General features: G+C 38.1%; 1 pseudogene; it reads right to left on the reverse strand.

Moving 5' to 3' along the window:
* Window positions 1-14,200: 14,200 nt before the first annotated feature.
* LOC117714710 (serine/threonine-protein kinase SMG1 pseudogene) lies at window positions 14,201-15,875 on the reverse strand (annotated as a pseudogene).
* Window positions 15,876-17,488: the final 1,613 nt, after the last annotated feature.

The raw sequence follows: 17,488 nt of genomic DNA on the forward strand, positions 1-17,488 counted from the left end.
ATTCTGTCAATCCCCAAATGAGATTTTCAGGGTTTGCCTCAACCCCACTTTTGCTCCAGCATGCTCCTCCCAGTCCCATGATGCTCTGGCTCCACATTTCTGTGTCTGGACTACAAAAAGAGGAATAATACATACTTTATAGCATTAAAGTACAATTTTTCACATCTGTCTTAACTACTGTATTTTTTGTATAAATGTTCCTGTTCTGATGGGCAAGCAACATGCTGTATCATTTATGACTTATTTTACTTGTTCCTATTAGTGACCATGAGTATTTAATACATGTGTTGATGTTACTCATGTGTTTTATAAAAATTATCTATGTATGCCTTTTTATAGAATTCTGTCTCTTTTTTCCCATGGGGAAAATGTGAGAAACATTTCATGTTGTATGTGTCTGGAAATACAATTTTGATATTTTTTTTTCTGGAAAACTTATAGTTTAATACTAGTTTCCATTTTAATGTGATGTACCCAATAGCACACCAGGGATCACAGAGGTCAAAAGTACACAGAAGTTTGGGGTATTTCTGGAGCATTTGAAGACTAGGTGGCAAACTGGCTATTGACATTATTAAACTGCTTCGTCTGCCCCAGAAAGTGGTGAATTAAGCAGACTGTTGACTTTAAGATTACCTTGGAGATAGATCACAAAATTTAAAATGCAGTCACTCAGAAAGCAAAATTGCTTGGGAATAAAAGGCAATAATTACTATCACTCTTTTTGCAACTAGTGGGGGAAAAAAAAAAAAAAGAACACTCCTACTCTAAACCTTGAAGCCTCAGCAAATACCCGAGACAGTTCAGATCACATATTGTGATCAAAGCTCCAATCCTTAGGGTAAGCACTGCCTGCAAACTTTTCTTTCTCTGTGTGTCTAAAACCCAAACCACTTTGATTGCTTTTCTGTCTAAAACCAATAAACACCAGTGACCTTGAATTATACTGTTGGAAGATAAAAATCTGCTTGTTGGAGGAAAACACCAAAAATAAAATGTTGTCTTGGCATCTTAATGAATAAGAACCAGTGACAAATCAATGACGATAGCTTGATAGTCTGTGATTAAGTGATTTTTAGTGATAAACCCTCCAATATAATCAATGCGTCATATAATGAGTTCCTAAAAGCACATCTTGGGGGCTAGCATTTGTATACTCTTCAGGAATTAGGCAGTGCAGATCATCAGAGAGGGATATTTGGGAGAAGAACAGATGACAAATGTTTCGATTTTTTTCAGCAATATCATAAGGGCCATCTTATGGTTTCAAGTCCTTACTGAGCTGTTTAGAAGAATCTGGGAACACAATGATTTTTATCACATAGCAAATTGTCTTTTCTGTGTGAACAGGTCCAGTGTTTTCAGTGTCTGATAAAGAATCAGTTTTAAGAAATAACTATTCTCATTCAGATATTTTGTTAATACTCTTTCATTATGGAAATTCTTATTAAACTGAGAATATTTGTATTGGTTTGAATTTGTGTGGCTCAGGAGTGGCACTCTTAGGGGGCGTGGCCTTGTTGAAGGAAGTGTGCCATTGAGGGGATGGGCAACAAAACCCTCCTCATAACCATGTGGGAGCCAGTCTTCTCCTAACAGCCTTCAGATGAAGATGTAGAACTCTCAGCTTTTCTTGTGCCATGCCTGCCTGGATGCTGCATGTTCCTGAATTGCTGATAATGGACTGAACCTCTGAACCTGTAAGCCAGCCCTAATTAAATGCTATCCTTATAAGAGTTGCTTTGATCACTGTGTCTCTTCCCAGCAATGAAAACCTTAACTAAGACAACATTGTTGTTTTCTTTCCTTTTCTAGCACCTCTCTGGTCTGCTTTCATGTTGCTAATTGTGGTGATTCTATAGGTAGCTTTGGTAATCTTTTTGAAATATCTTACATTTTAGACACTTTGCTATTAAAATTTTCTTCTGCTTTAAATGAGAATAAACACACTGTGTGTGTGTTTGTATGTGTGTGTTTGTGTGTGTGTGTGAATGAATGAGCAATATTTAGCAAGTAGTAAAACTTCAGTATCATAACTACGGTGCTACTGTGGTTGATGTCCTGTCTGCAATGAGACTCTAAGTCAGTTTTTCAGTGTATGTGTGTGATGTATTGCCATTAAAACACAGCATCCTAAAAGTAACAGCTTGATCACTTCCCATATAAACACATAGTATAGCAGATGATAATTCAAGTACAGTATATGGGTTGGCTGACCTATTCACTCAGCTGTGTCTGTGAGATCTAAACACACAGATTTATGGTTCCCTTACTAAACATTGACTCTCTATGGATATCCCACATATCTCAAGAGCCATGTGAAGGGAAAAATTAAACAAGATAAAACACTAATTTCTATGGACAAACTTCTGCTTCCTGCTTATGAAAAAGGGGAAGGAGAGATTCTACTTCGTGGAAAATGAGTGTGGTGGTACTGCCAGTAGGTGAACTCTGAAGCAGTTGTAGACTTTCAGTGGCCACCTGAGTGTTAGTAGACTTTATCTGCCACTGACACTAGTAAACAGATGTCCTGAGCTTTTATTCCCTGCTTAGAAAACAACATGCTCTGCTCACCTGTAGTGAGAATTTTAGTTACTTGAAAAACTCGGTTATGTTATGTGAATATATACTTGTTTTAAATCCAGCTGTGGGATATGGGGCTGTTTCAAATCATCCACGGCAGATAACTATGACCCGTCTTGTGCTCTGACAGAGACATGATTCTGCCAGCTGAAGATAATTTATGTCTGAAACTCTGGGACTGAGAGGGTGTAAATGTGAGAGCCCGGAGAAGCTGCTTCTGGTCTCTGCTGCTGGTGGTTCCCACTGCTGCTTTTGCTGTTTCCTGTACTGTGAGTTGCTGGTTGAAGATATTCTGACTACAAAGATTAATTTTTTTCCCAAGGAGCTTGACCTCACTATTCATCAGAAAGTAGTCTAAGGGTATAGAAGGCTTGTTTCCCCCCTTAACCTTTTTCTCTCCTACTTAGTGGTGGCAGGTTGAGGGAGGGTGGAAGAAAGAGGAACACTATAAAGTAGCCAAAAAGTCTGGTTACACTCACCAATGCCAATATTAAACTGTATGCAAAGGCTTTAGTGTTGCAATGTTCTCATAAAGTGGTTCTTTTTGTAGAAAGATTAGCTTACTGGAAACAGAAAGTTACCAAACTGTAAATAAGCAATGTATGTGTACATCTCTCCCCCATATGCATTCACTGTGACTCTCTCATGTGTTCTGGCCTCAGAAAGTATCAAACAATGTTCATCTGTAGTTTTTTTTTTTTTTTTTTTTGTTTTTGTTTTTGTTTTTTTTTGTTTTCCTGACAATTCTTTTTGAATGAACCACGGTCACCCATCCTACTTTAGTACTTTGAGAAAAGTTTTGTTAGCTGTAACTCATAGGTAAGTCAGTGCCCCGATTCCCCTGGTGTTACCAGAGGTGACTTATATACCCTTTGTTAGGAAACATGGTCACTGGTCTGAATCTAACAGCCAGCTTTATGTTGCATGACATCAAGGAACAAGTTAAAAGTTGGTGAGAAATAAATGATTACAGTTTCATGTAGATGGAAGAAGCTTCTATAATGTTCAAAAATCAGAGGAGATGGTTGAAATCAGGAAACCCAGGGGCTGAACAAATGAACGTGAGTTACTGTCTCAGGTGTAGCTACTGTCATTTCTTTAAGAGTTTGCTTTTGCTTTTCTCTGTCTGTCCATCTTCTCACGTGGCTATCAAGGTTCTCTTTTTTTTTTTTTTTTTTTTTTTTTTTTTTTTGCGGCTCTGTGCAAGCTTCTTTTAGAGAAATAATTTTCCCTTATTATTCCTCTGAGCTGCATTTTAAGCACATAGGGCCTAGGCCTTCAGAGAGACCAGGAAGCAATTTGATTGTGGTATTTAAGCCATGATTATTCTCCCCCTCCAGCTCAAGTCTCTTCAGTATCAAAATTATCGCAGACATCTTAGCTGTATTCCAGCCCCTCTAATTCCAGTTCATTGTGAGCACTAGTGATCAAAGACGACATTTGTTCGCTGATTTGTTAAAAAAAAAAAAAAAAAAAAAAAAAAAAATCCTTATTTCTTTGCCTTGTCATTCCCATGACTCTGTACTTCATAGGATTATTGGTCTTTGGAGGGCAGGCCCTTAATCAAGCATAAAAGAATCTGATGGACAGCCTTCCTTTGGATGCTTCCTTCTATGTATGTTCAAAGAGATATGAAGTCCGTGTATACCTCACAGCTCTTCGGTCTCTACTACTGCTTCTCTGCTTGCTGTGGCAGAGACAGAGATACCAAGATAATTTGACACACATAGCTCTCACCCATGGTTTTTAGAAACTGGCTGCCCTTACTTACATACTAGGTACCCTGCACCATCCTCTTGTTTGTGCACAGGGCTGCTTGAAAGGATAGCACCAGAAAATGTTAAGATAAGGAGGGTTACTAAAATAGAATGGAGATAAGGAAGTATAGATATCAAGGGATTTACTTAGAATCACAAATATTTGTGAATTTGACTTGATGTGAGTTCCACGTTACTGCAGTTCAGCCCTGTGGCCTGTCTACGTGCTTTCCCATCATAACTATCTTTGTAGCAGTTTCTGGCACTAAAAATGAATGATCAACTACTCAGTGTGTTTGATCCTGTCCTAAGTAGAAGGGAATATGTCCACAAATTAGACTCTTCCTCATGTTTATGGAAGAATCATTGTGTTGGAGGAAAAAAAAAACAGATGAGAAAACATAAAACATTAATATACTATGAAATACACTAGAGTACACAAAACACAGGAAGAGGAATAGACTACCTTGAATATGACAGGGAAAGTATTTCCTGAACTGGTTTAAAGGCATCACAAAAAATTCATTATCTCGGTTTTGGGGATAGATCTAGACACAGTTTCTAATCTCAGTTCTGACATTTATGAGTAATATATCCTTGCCATATTGATATCTCATACCTACTTTTTTTAGCTATAGAAATGAGCTTACCATTCAATGTCTGCCTTCAAACTGCTCTTTGAAACACACACACACACACACACACACACACACACACACACACACATATATATAGCACTCCTCAGAATGAAGCAGAATGAAGCATGTAACAGTTAAGAGTAGATGCAATTATTGTTATTTGTAATTTCCCATATTAATGAGATTTGTTACAATTTTACCTACTATCTTGTGTGTGTGTGTGTGTGTGTGTGTACACATGTGTGAATGTATGCCTGTATCACATGTGAGATGGTGTCATTAGAGGCCAGAAGAGATCACTGAATCCCTGGAAACTGAAGTTACAAGCAGTTGCACGCTATATGATGTGGATTCTGGGAACTGAGCTGGGGTCCTCTAAGCAAGTACTCTCATACTCTCATGCCTAAGAAATCTCTCTAGCTCAATAAGTATGAGATTTAGAAAAACTTAAGTATCCCACTCATTGCTACTCATAGGTTAACTCTTCAATACCAAATTAACTGAACTACATAGAGAGCCATTCAGCTCTGTAACCGGCAAAGGCACCCTATGCTGCTACAACCCATTATGCTTATGGCTTGATGCTTTAGAGGTCATTGTTCCAAGGACAGCATTTGCTCTCTGTCTGGGGACATAACACTGATCCACTGGCTGGGGATAAAACCGAGTGGCAAAGTGTATGCTTACTATGTGAAAAACAACACCACCAGTGAAGTAGGCAGTGAGATGGCTTTGTAGCTAGCTTCTTTGAGTTCCTCATATATTAGAACCTATAAAGAATTTTTATTGTTAGATCTGAAAAAGCTGCCCCTCCTGTACGGAGTAGAATCTGTGATGTTAATACACAATGAAATAAAGAAAGGTAGATCATTTTTTGGTGCTGCTATGACTTATGATTAAGGCCAAAGAAAAACAAGAGCAACCAAGTAGACGCTTGGGCTCCCAGTGGCTCATGCTTTTTAGGAAAGAGTATGTCACCAGAAAAACAGCATCAAAAGACTAAAAAGCAGATTAATATAGGTTGGATTGTGCAAGAAGTAGTTAAAGATATCAGCTAAATTATATACGTGAATAGTGTCAGGACAGAGAACTGTCAGTCATAAGTACATTTTCCTCATTTTATTAAGAATGATAATTATGCAAAGAAAAGAACAAACTTTTCCTTTCTTCTATGTTTTTATACTGCATAGAATATAGTAATTTCATTTTGTAGTGTTTAGATAGTATTAATTCTAGAGAATGATGTATAAGCTACAAGAAATGGAGGGGTAGATTAAACGTCCCCCAAATTTACATCATATTATCAGGAAAGAGTATTCTTCTGGTTATTCATGGGATACTTGTATAAATGCTAGGTAGAAATTTGATCTTACTATTGTATAAACTGTCTTTATAAGGACAGTTTGTGCATGTCCATGCAGGTTGTTAAGTGGTCATGGATTTTTGCTTTACTTATTTGGATCTGGCACCAAGATAGTTGGTCAAATATTATTATGTATGTTGCTATGAACATGTTTTTTCAATGTCACTATCATTAAAATTTTTGATAAATAAAGCAGATTGCCTCCCATCAAGTGGCTGGGCTTCACATCTAGTCATCGGAAGGCTGGCCTAAACAGAACACAAGAGTAGTTGTTCTAGCAATCAGGGCAGAGACAGCAGCTGGTGCTCAGACTTACTCTGCAACTCCACGTTTTCCCTGGTATCCATCTGACTAAAAGCTTATTCTGCAGATTTGAACTTATTGTATTTTTCATGAGCTAATCCCTTAAAATTTATTTTATTGGTTTTTCCCCCTTTGTTTTTTCACTCTGTTATTTTTCATTCCTATTTCGTTTCATTTCTTCTACTGCCTGATTTCTGTCCTTTTCTGTTACACACAAACAGGCACATACATGAGGGGGGGGGTGAGGAGAGAAAGAGTGTGTTTAACTGGAAAATTTAGATGCCATGAGCTTATTACAGAAGTGACTACACTTATTGACATTGATACAGTTCTATATATTATAGACATTGTACCTTATAGCATTGATCTTATAGAACTTATAAAGTGCTGACGGAATTCTGTATTTCTAGAGTTACTTTAGCGTATTGTAACAAAAAGCCCAAGAAATATGTCCATATTGATGGATGAACTATTGATATTCTTCACAACAATTACTTGAATACTTTCTAGTACTAAACGTGGCACATATTAAAACAAACGAATAAGTAAATAAATCCTAGATATTGACTACTTGAATTAAATATAACACCATAAACTACCACCAGTAATATGGACACAAGGATAAGGACTGTAATTATGAAAATGCTGATGTGTAAAAAGGCAAGAAGTTCTGAAACCTAGAAATAACATTCATATATATCTGAAGCACTGAGGTAATATCTTAGCCTTTTGGACCTGGTGATCTGCCAGTTTCTAGATAAGCATGGTATTTGTAATCTCTCCTCCTTGAGCTCAACATATAGTTATTATAATAATGTTATGCCAGATGCTTAAAATATAATGAAGGATATAAGACAAGGTTACCAAAAAAGTGTAATGCCATGAAGATTACCTTGAAGGAAGTTAGTTAAAAGAAATATGAAGTGTTATATACAAGATGTGGTAAATGAGAACGCATGAGGCAAGCTGTGTTTAAAAAGGTATTTCTGTCCATTTATGGTGTCCTATCTCACCATGTACTGATGGAACACATTTCAATGAGGTCCTTGGGGCTATGGGATGATTGTGGGTAAAGGTGCTTATTAATGACCTGAATTTTATCTCTAGGACCTACATGGTAGAAGAAGAGGACCACCTCTTACAAAGTGACCATTGACCATGCATTAAATGACCAAACAAAAACTAAGTGGTCTGTATAGATAGGACAAATGACTATTAATACGTTGAATATTATCTACTAGTAACCAAAGTTAAAACAAACTATATTCGTGAAATGTTTTGATAAAGGTTGAAGACTTTTAAGATACACTAGACTTTATAAAACAATAAAGTCCATTGTAAGAGAGACGTTATTTTTAAAAATGTATTTGGTTGTGATTTGGCAAGTTCTATAAATGATGTGCTAAGATGTACCTCGGACAGCTTATCACTATATTAACTGCAGTGTAATAGTTTAAAGATACTAGTAGTGGGAAAGAAACCAATGCACAGCATTCAAATTGATGACATCAATACACACTGAAATCTTGCTTTACGGTTTAATTGTCTATCTACTCTTCTATATACCTGCTTCCCGTTTCTAGTATTTGCTAGGTGTAGTAAACCACACTGGTTGCTACATTCTGCAATATACATATTTAAAAGTTAAACATATATTTTGGATATCTACATGTTTATTGGCTTTAATTAGCATGGATAATTCAATTATAAAATTCCAATCTAATATGTAGCATCCAATAGCAATGGTTCTCGGAGTTCTACATCCATCTCATAATCTAAAATGCTATATGACACCTGATATATGTAAAGGGTACTAAGTCTTACTTTCTGGGGAGGAAATGACTAATAACAATTCTCTTAAGTTTTCTGTCAATGGTAACTTTCAAAATTCCAATATTATTAATATTAACAGAAGCCAATGTCCATTTTACTTATTATTTTCAGTAAAACTAGTAATTTGAGTGATAAGGTGGTGAATACGATTAGGGAGAATTGACAGATGTTTCCTGGTTAAGATAGGAACACATAAGTTTTGGACAAAGAATAGCATTACAAACAAAATTTCAGTTAAGGATTTTTAAAAATGTAACATCAAAAAAGAAATGTGAGCACTGTCCTAAATGGGTATCTGTATTCAAGGCTGAAAGGCAGAGGTAGCCTTGTGTGTTCTTTTCTATCACATCTCATCATCAATTCTTTTACCTTCTCATGTCAGGTGTGCTTATCGTCTTTGTTTTCTTAAATGTGGACCAGAATTCCATTTTTTACCAATCTCTTATGCATTCTTCTTTCACTATAAGGTTAGTTTCCTTTATGCATGCCCTCTTATCCTGGCTTCTTATTAGTATGTTTTTCTTTTTCTGTGCTTCCTTGGGTCTCTTTTGAGCTTTCTCTTAGCTTCATTCCAATGAAAGGTCATTTGTGACTGCTTCATGAATTCTGTTAGTTTCCTTAAGATTATTCATCTTCAAATATAGATATAAACTTTTAACTGATATAGAGTATGGGGTTTAGTTTGTAGAATACAAAACAGTAGCTCTTTCATCTTTCTATGCAAATGTTTTATATGATATGTGGCAACTAGAACCACTTTATCTTGGGAAGATTGTGTAGCTCTTGTGAACATTTTTTAGTTTTACAATTTTTTAAAGTTTTATTTAAAGTCCAGGATCAGCAAGATGGCTCAGAAGATAAAGATGCTTGCTCTAAAACTAAGTCTGATGGCAAAATAAATAAATAAATAAATAAATAATAAAAAAAAAATAATCCTCTTGTGCCATTTGGTAGAAGGAAGGAATGGACTCCTATAAGTTTTTCTCTGATCTTTACATATATAATGTAATGTGATGTGTGTGACACACACACACATGCACGCACATACGCATACACACACGCGCGTGCACACACAGAAAGATGCAAAAAGATATCTAGGCAGAGCTAAAATAAGTATTTCAGATTCAGTTTTTTATACTGGGGCTGAACTCTGCTCAGGATTTTCATGCCATTTTCATGGACTTTCTATATGGCTATTCTACCACAGAGGTCATTCTCTCCATATAGCAAGGGACAGAAAGAAGACAAAAGTTAGGACACATGTAGCATTATTTTAAGTATATACTTGATAAATGTCTGGCACAGGTATCCATCCATACAACTTTAGGACAGCTACTCTGCATGAAAGTCAACTGATTGAGTGACATTCTTAAAAGCTCATTGTAGACCTCCATACAAACATTCTCCAAGTAACTGAAAGAAATATCTACTTCTTTCTATTTTAAGTAAACAGTTTTTCTTTATTCATTGGACTTAAACAAATGAAACAAATATCTAACCATCTGTAGTTTAAGTGATTGACATAGATGTCTACTCCTGAACTTTGCTGAATTCAGTGAAAGAGGCATTCTATCCCTTTCGAATTGTATGGTTTAAAGGTTAAGCATTCACTCTAAATACCTTTAGCATCTTCTGTTCTGCCCACAGACCATGTGCAACTTCTCCTCTCTCATGACATGTTCACTTTTCTATACATTGTATAGCAAATACCCTGTGGTCCTCCCTTTTCTCCTTCCTCCTTGCCCTCCTTTCTTCCTAAACCTTGAGATTATCCCCAATTTCTTGACTCATACTTTTAATTGCACCTGAAAACTCTCAACTCTTATCTTTACATAGCAAATTACTAATAATTTCAATTTAATAGTATAATGGCTGGCAACCTTCTAAATTGCTATGAGAAGGTCAAAGGAGCAGAGTACAGGATAAAGTAAAGTAATAGAGATAACTGGTCAACATGTTGGTGGTGTTTATCTTGGAAGAGCAACTGCTGAATAAAATGAAACTATTGACATCTATTTTCACAGAGCTTAAGACCATTAATGCATATTAATGCATATGTAGGTTCAACATATTTTTCATACCACTGCTTTGGTCTATTGTTGTTTTAAGTTAACCACATAGGTATACATGTTTAGTTTCTGTAGGACCATAAACATACAGGTAGCTCAGAAAATGTTAAGATAAAATGAGAAAATTAACTCAAATTTAGGCTACTAGTTATATACATATTAACATTTTGTTGTCACTAAATTTCTGAAGTATTAGACATGTATGCATTAATTGATGCTTTCCGTGAGGTGAGAAAGGACTCAATAAAGCTCTTGGGTTTATAGTTTCTGCCTGACTCCTATAGCTCTGGACTGCTGACTACAGTGCTGTGCCAGCAATCTCAGATACAAGCCTTACTGCAGAGGAGCTAATCCCAGTTCCCCAGAGAAAATAGTTCAAAGCAGTTTTTTTTAAATGAAGTAGAGCTTTTGAATCTAGTATGTCTCTGGTAGTTTTCTTTTACTTCTGTTGGTGGTGAACATGTATTATTTTTATGTTAGTAGTTTATGTTTCAGGTGATCTTAGTTAGAGAGACAGTATATATAACAAAGACTTCCTCTCTCATCTATGCCAGACAATAGCATTCTCCCCTACATATACAGCTGGAGCCATGGATCCCTCCCTATGTGCTCCCAGGCTTGTGGTTTAGACCCTGGGAGCTCTGGTTGGTTGGTATTGTTGTTCTCCTCATGGGGCCGCAAACTCTATCAGCTCCTTCAGTCTTCTCTCTCATGCCTCCATTTGGAACCCCTTGATCAGATCAATGGTTAGCTGTGAGCATCCGCCTCTGAATATGTCAGGCTCTGGCAGACTTCTAAAGAGACAGCTGTATCAGGCTCCTGTCAGCATGTGCTTCCTGGCAACCACATCAGTGTCTACCTTTGGTGACTGCACATGGGATGGATACCCCAGTGGAATGGTCTTCAGACAAGCCCTCCTTCAGTTTCTGTCCTACTCTTTGTCTCCATATTTGTTCTCATGAGTATTTTGTTACTCCTTCTAAGAAGGACCAAAGCACCCATACTTTGGTCTTCCTTCTTCGTGAGCTTCATGTGATCTGTGAGTTGCATCTTGGGTATTGCGAGCTTTTGGTTTAATAGCCAATTATCAGTGAGTGAATACCATGTGTTGTTTTTTGTGATTGAGTTACGTCACTCAGGATGATATTTTCTAGTTCCATCCATTCGCCTAAGAATTTCTCGAATTCATTGTTTTCTTTTTTCCCCACCAGAACATCACTTTACTGTGAACCCATCACCAACAGTATAAACTCCAATAGGTTCTCTATCCTGGTTGTTTAAAAGTTAAAAAACTTACATCAGATCAACTACTTTTTAATGAAAGAAACTACAGCAATCACAGAACAGGGAAAATTTGAATGACCTCCAAAAATGCACTTTGTAAGCAGAGGGGAGTGCACATGAAATTGGTGTCTGTTAGACTCATTACGTTTGAATGCACAGTGACAATTCAGGAAGCTGTACATGATAGAGTGCCGGGAGCCACCCCTGGCTTGGGCTTGGGTGAGAGGGGAGAAGCAGCTTCTCCTTCTCCTCCTCCGGTTCTTCTCGAGGCAGCCCTATGTTACTGTAGCTGACCTGCCATCAGTGATCATGTGGCCAGAAACTACTGTTTCTGGCACTTGCATCCCAACCCTAAAACCAGCAAGGGGTTAAGTAAATAGCCTTGTACTATCCTAAAAACTTAGAGACTGCAGGCTAGGTTGATTAACACCTGCAGCCTAACAGCAGAGGGTTAGTCAATGTGGCCTTTGTTCTATCTCAGCAGGAACTGCTGGGTTCTAACCTATCTCTGCTAGTCTGAGGTTGCAGGAAGAAAAGACACTTTTAAAAGTTGCTATAGATTTATTTAAGTGTAAAAAATATCCTATGCAGCTATCTGAGAGGAAAGGTGGAAAGGTCCTAAGTGGGGAAAAGGAAAAGATTCTAACTAAGTAAAAATTCTGAGACAGAAAAATTCTAGGCAGGGGGAAAGAAACGGAAAGGACGAACGGCTCCTAACTATTGTTGCCTTTGTCTTTGTCTTCAGTACTTACACATCATTCAGAGTACATGATCACATGTTACAAAGTTCATCACAAGTTCACACCAAAATTCAAATCATAAATTGAAATAGAAGTTTAAAACACAGAATGTTTACATGCATATCCATTAGGAGAAATTATCTAGCTAGACATTCATCACCTGTCTAGCAGCACAGGTTCTCGGAAAGTTTGAAACTATAACTTAAGAAATTAGTGAAGTTTTGTATAGATAAACCCAGGCAATATTTTCTCTTCTGTCCTGGTACCTATAATAAATTGTGAATTCCCTTTTAGTGACCTTGGTTAATTGTTTTACAACTTCTTGGAATGTGCTCTGAGTAGGAGAAAGTCTGGTTACTATCTCTCTAGGGGTAATTAACTGATGACACTCAGAAGACTGGCAGAGTTCTCATTGCAGTTTTGTCTAATCAGAGAGGGACCTAATAGCAGTCACATTATAAAAGAACTTAATAATCACTGATATAATTTTAGGAATTCTTACAGGATTATCATTAAGACTTAAAAAGTAATCTATTTGTCTATATAGTATCACTACAAGACAGTACATCTTCATGGATCTGCAGAGATCTGCTACAAAGGGGTGTGCTATTGCTTAGTGATTGTTATATATGTTTAATAATAATAATAATAATAGGAAAAGCTTATTAACAGCAGGAATCTTTCCTAAAATTACATCCTCCACAGCCTTGCTAATGAGGCACAATCGTCGCAGATTATATAATAATCCGAGGCAAACATTTCAGGATGATCATCTGCTAATTATTAGCTTGTCTCATTATGGCTTCTGACAATAGAGTCAAAGATTTGACTGAAATAACCTGAGTTAATCTTGTATGTGATGATCACAGACCTTTAAACAATCCTTGAATTTCTCATGTTTTCATTGGATTTGGAGAAGCTCCTGTTTGTCTCCAAATATGGTAACAACATGGAGACAAAAGTTTATGAAGTGTAAGGACTGAAATAAAAGTGAGTCTGACAGTTGGCTAATCTACCAGGGCGAGTCTATGGGAAGCCGGGGAACAGGTGAGCGATGGGAAGGAATGGGATCCATAAGTGCATTTCTCTTCATTTCAGAAGTCAGTTCTTCTGATGTAGTGTGTGTCTATTACACTGCTCTCCATTTTTTCAGTCCATTTCTGAAATTCATACAGCATAGCCTTTTGGTATTTAACTGGTCAACCCAGCCAGTACTGTTGCTGAGCAACAAATATCTTTCGAGAATCTGAATGCAACAACTCTTCCGTGGCTGTGAGTTCTTCGAAAACCCCAATTTCCTCTGTTTCTTTTGGGGTTTGTTTTCCTGGATTGTACACACAGGGTAAGGTGGAATGTAGTTCCAAGTCACTCTGTGTTCTGCAACAGCCCGATTTCATTCTCAGATAACCTACTGACTCGTTTGCAGCTGTTCTGTGGCAGAAAGACAATCTCCATGTGCAGGCAGTGAGCTTGCTTTCTTCACCTTTGACCCTGGCCGTGGTGTTGGGCATATCCCTGAGTGCAGCTGTCCTGCAGATTCACTTTCTAGTACACCAAGATTTCCTCAGAGTAAGCCCCCAGTTGCATCACCACTGACTGTGATGTGGCTTTGGATGCCTGAGGCTGAGTTGATTCTGGTGGATGTCTGACCTCACTTAACCAGACTTGTCTACTGTCTTGCCATTCACACCTAGGCTGTCCAACCTTCATACAGCTGAGCCAAGTTATCTAGATTAGTTGCTTCCTTAATGACATAGTCAACCTGCTCCGCAACTGACATCCTCTGGTTTGGATCAACATCTTGGCCTTCTAGTTTGGCGTTCACTCTCTTCCACAAACTCACTGCACAGGAGTTTCTCTCTTGCACAGCTTTCCCAGTTTTAGGGTCTCTGACAGCATTTTTTTGGGACTACAGGTGATGTTCCTGCTAGTACCTGGGATGGTGCTTGGTGGAGTTTCTGCTGATGTAGCCAGATTTTCCTTAATCAGCTTTTTAGCATTCTGAGACCTGACATCATGCTGAATCTTCTGGCCAGTGTTACTCCTAACCACTGCAGCAAAGGATGGCTGGTAAGTAGCGGATGAGGTTGGACTTGAACATTTGTTTGCTGCGTCGGTGACTAAGGGTGATGGGAAACTCACTAAATTATTATAGATACTCTGGTTTTGTGTCTTCAGTTCTTTCAAGGTGGGGGTGATTTCCTGGAGCATTTCAATATGTTCTTGACTTCAAACCTGACCCATGGCCTGGACTAGTGTGAACAAAACCGTCTGAATGTTGTTCTGCCATGATTTGTATTCTGCCAGGAACTGCCTGACACTGCTCTCATAGGGAATATCTTCAGCATCTGCTGGAACAGCCTCTTCATTCTTAGCCACAGCTTTTAGGAGATGCTTTATGTCTCCCAGCTGCCAGTGGTGACATGGGAGCACAGTCTTTATTCTGTCGACTAGGCTCTGGATGGTCTCACAGTCTCTATCTGCTGCTTCTTCTGTGTTTGAACAGCCCTTTGGGTGGACATATCTTGGGTCAACTGCTTATGTGCTGATAGAAGTCACTCAGAACTGCCAATAGGAAGTTCAAGAGTTGTGTCCACTATGTGTAATAAATGAAGCTCTAGCTCGGAAACTGAGCTGTGATGCAAATGAACACATCTGCTGACACTGTTTGATTAGTTTAAATAAGGCAGCATCCAGGCTTAAGGCTTCTGCAGTTCTTGTTCTTAGACTTTCAAAATGAATGATATTGCTGCAGAAAAAAGTGACCTGGTTTGCTCTCTGGCTCTCTTTGAGAACAAAATTTCTTCTTTCAGCTATTGTTGCTTCAAAATCTTGTAAGACTGGTTCAAGGGCAGGATTGGCATCACCTGCCCACTTCAGCCGCTGCTCAATGCTTGGTTCAAGGGCTGCTAGTTTATCCTGAACAGTTCCAATTGAAGCCTCAATCTGACTGAGAGTGTGCAGTTTCTTCTTCATGCTGGTCAGGATTGCAGACCGAAGCGGGGTGACAGACATGGCTTGTGGTCTGTTGATAAAAAGGTCTTCATGCTGCCACTGGAACATGGCAATGTGCAGTTCCGCCCACTGCAGGCTTGTCTTAAGGAAGGAATACTGGTTTCCAGCCTGCGCCCCAGGTCATGCTTCTTCCAGGCTGTATCATAGGAGCTGGCTAACATAGTAGCTGTGTTCATTACCAATTGTGAGAATATCCCTACCTGGATGTGGTGCTCCACAGTTTTCTTACACAGATCATCTACAGAAACTTTGCTTTCAGCACCAAAGTCCTTTGCCTCTACCTGAGTCATTACTCAGGTATAGTAATGACAATGAGTAATTCATCATTCTTAACAGCTGAGTAATACTCCATTGTATAAATGTACCACATTTTCTGTATCCATTCCTCTGTTGAAGGACATCTGGGTTCCTTCCAGCTTTTTGGCTGTTATAAATAAGGCTGCTATGAACAAAGTGGAGCATGTGTCCTTGTTATATGTTGCCCAGGAGTGGTATAGCTGGGTTCTCAGGCAATGCTATGTCCAATTTTCTGAGGAACTGCCAGACTGATTTCCAGAGTGGTTGTACCATTTTGCACTCCCACCAACAATGGAGGAGTGTTCCTTTTTCTCGACATCCTCACCAACATCTGCTATCACCTGAGATTTTGATCTTAGCCATTCTGACTGGTGTGAAGTAGTATCTCAGCATTGTTTTGATTTTCATTTCCCTGATGACTAAGGATATAGAACATTTCTTTAGGTGCTTCTCAGCCATTCATTATTCCTTAGTTGAGAATTCTTTGTTTAGCTCTGTATCCCATTTTTAATAGGGTTATTTGGTTGTCTGGAGTCTAATTTCTTGAGTTCTTTGTATATTTTGGATATTAGCCCTCTATCAGATATAGGATTGTTAAAGATCTTTTCCCTATCTGTTGGTTGCCATTTTGTCTTATGACAGTGTCCTTTGTCATACAGAAACTTTGCAATTTGATGAGGTCTCATTTGTCAATTCTTGATCTTAGAGCATAAGCTATTGGTGTTATGTTCCGGAAATTTTCCCCTGTGCCTAGGTATTTGAGGGTCTTCCTCACCTTCTATTAGTTTCAGTGTGTCTGGTTTTATGTGAAGGTTCTTTATCCACTTGGACTTGAGCTTTGTACAAGGAGATAAGAATGGATTGATTTGCATTCTTCTACATGCTGACCTCCAGTTGAACCAGCACCATTTGTTGAAAATGCTGTCCTTTTTCCACTGGACAGTTTTAGCTCCTTTGTGACCATAGGTGTGTGCGTTCATTTCTGGATCTTCAGTTCCATTCCATTGATCTTCCTGCCTGTCTCTGTACCAATACCATGCAGTTTTTATCACTATTGTTCTGTAGTATAGCGTGAGGTCAGGGATGGTGATTCCCCCAGAAGTTCGTTTATTGTTGAGAATAGTTCTCGCTATACTGCTGCAGTGTGGGGAAATTTGTGGGTGGGTTGGTGGGAGTGGGCAGGTGGGTGGAGCATATTCTCATAGAAGCAGGAGGAGGGGTGATGAGATAGGGGCTTCCTGTGGGGGGGGGCAAATTGGGAAATGGGATCACATCTGAAATGTAAATAAAATATCTGATGAAAAAAAGACCTTGTTTTAAAAATAAAAGAAGCTGTCAATAGAAAAAATAACAAAGATATTAAAAATGAACACCATTATCTATATGTATTTTTCCATGATTTTTAAATAAAATATGCTAATTTAATAACTTTGATGCATTGTGTTTTCTTGATCTTAGTTAATTCATGTGAAAAGTCTTGTGAGTGTAACACAAAACATTGAGTAGTGGATTTAAGGATGATACCCAGAAGTTATGCACATTAACTAATGCCCATCACAAATCATATGATGGTATTTGCAAAATGAGTCTTTGCAGAGGTAATAAG

Source organism: Arvicanthis niloticus, chromosome 9, assembly GCF_011762505.2.
Source record: "Arvicanthis niloticus isolate mArvNil1 chromosome 9, mArvNil1.pat.X, whole genome shotgun sequence".
NCBI classification, from domain to species: Eukaryota; Metazoa; Chordata; class Mammalia; order Rodentia; family Muridae; genus Arvicanthis; species Arvicanthis niloticus.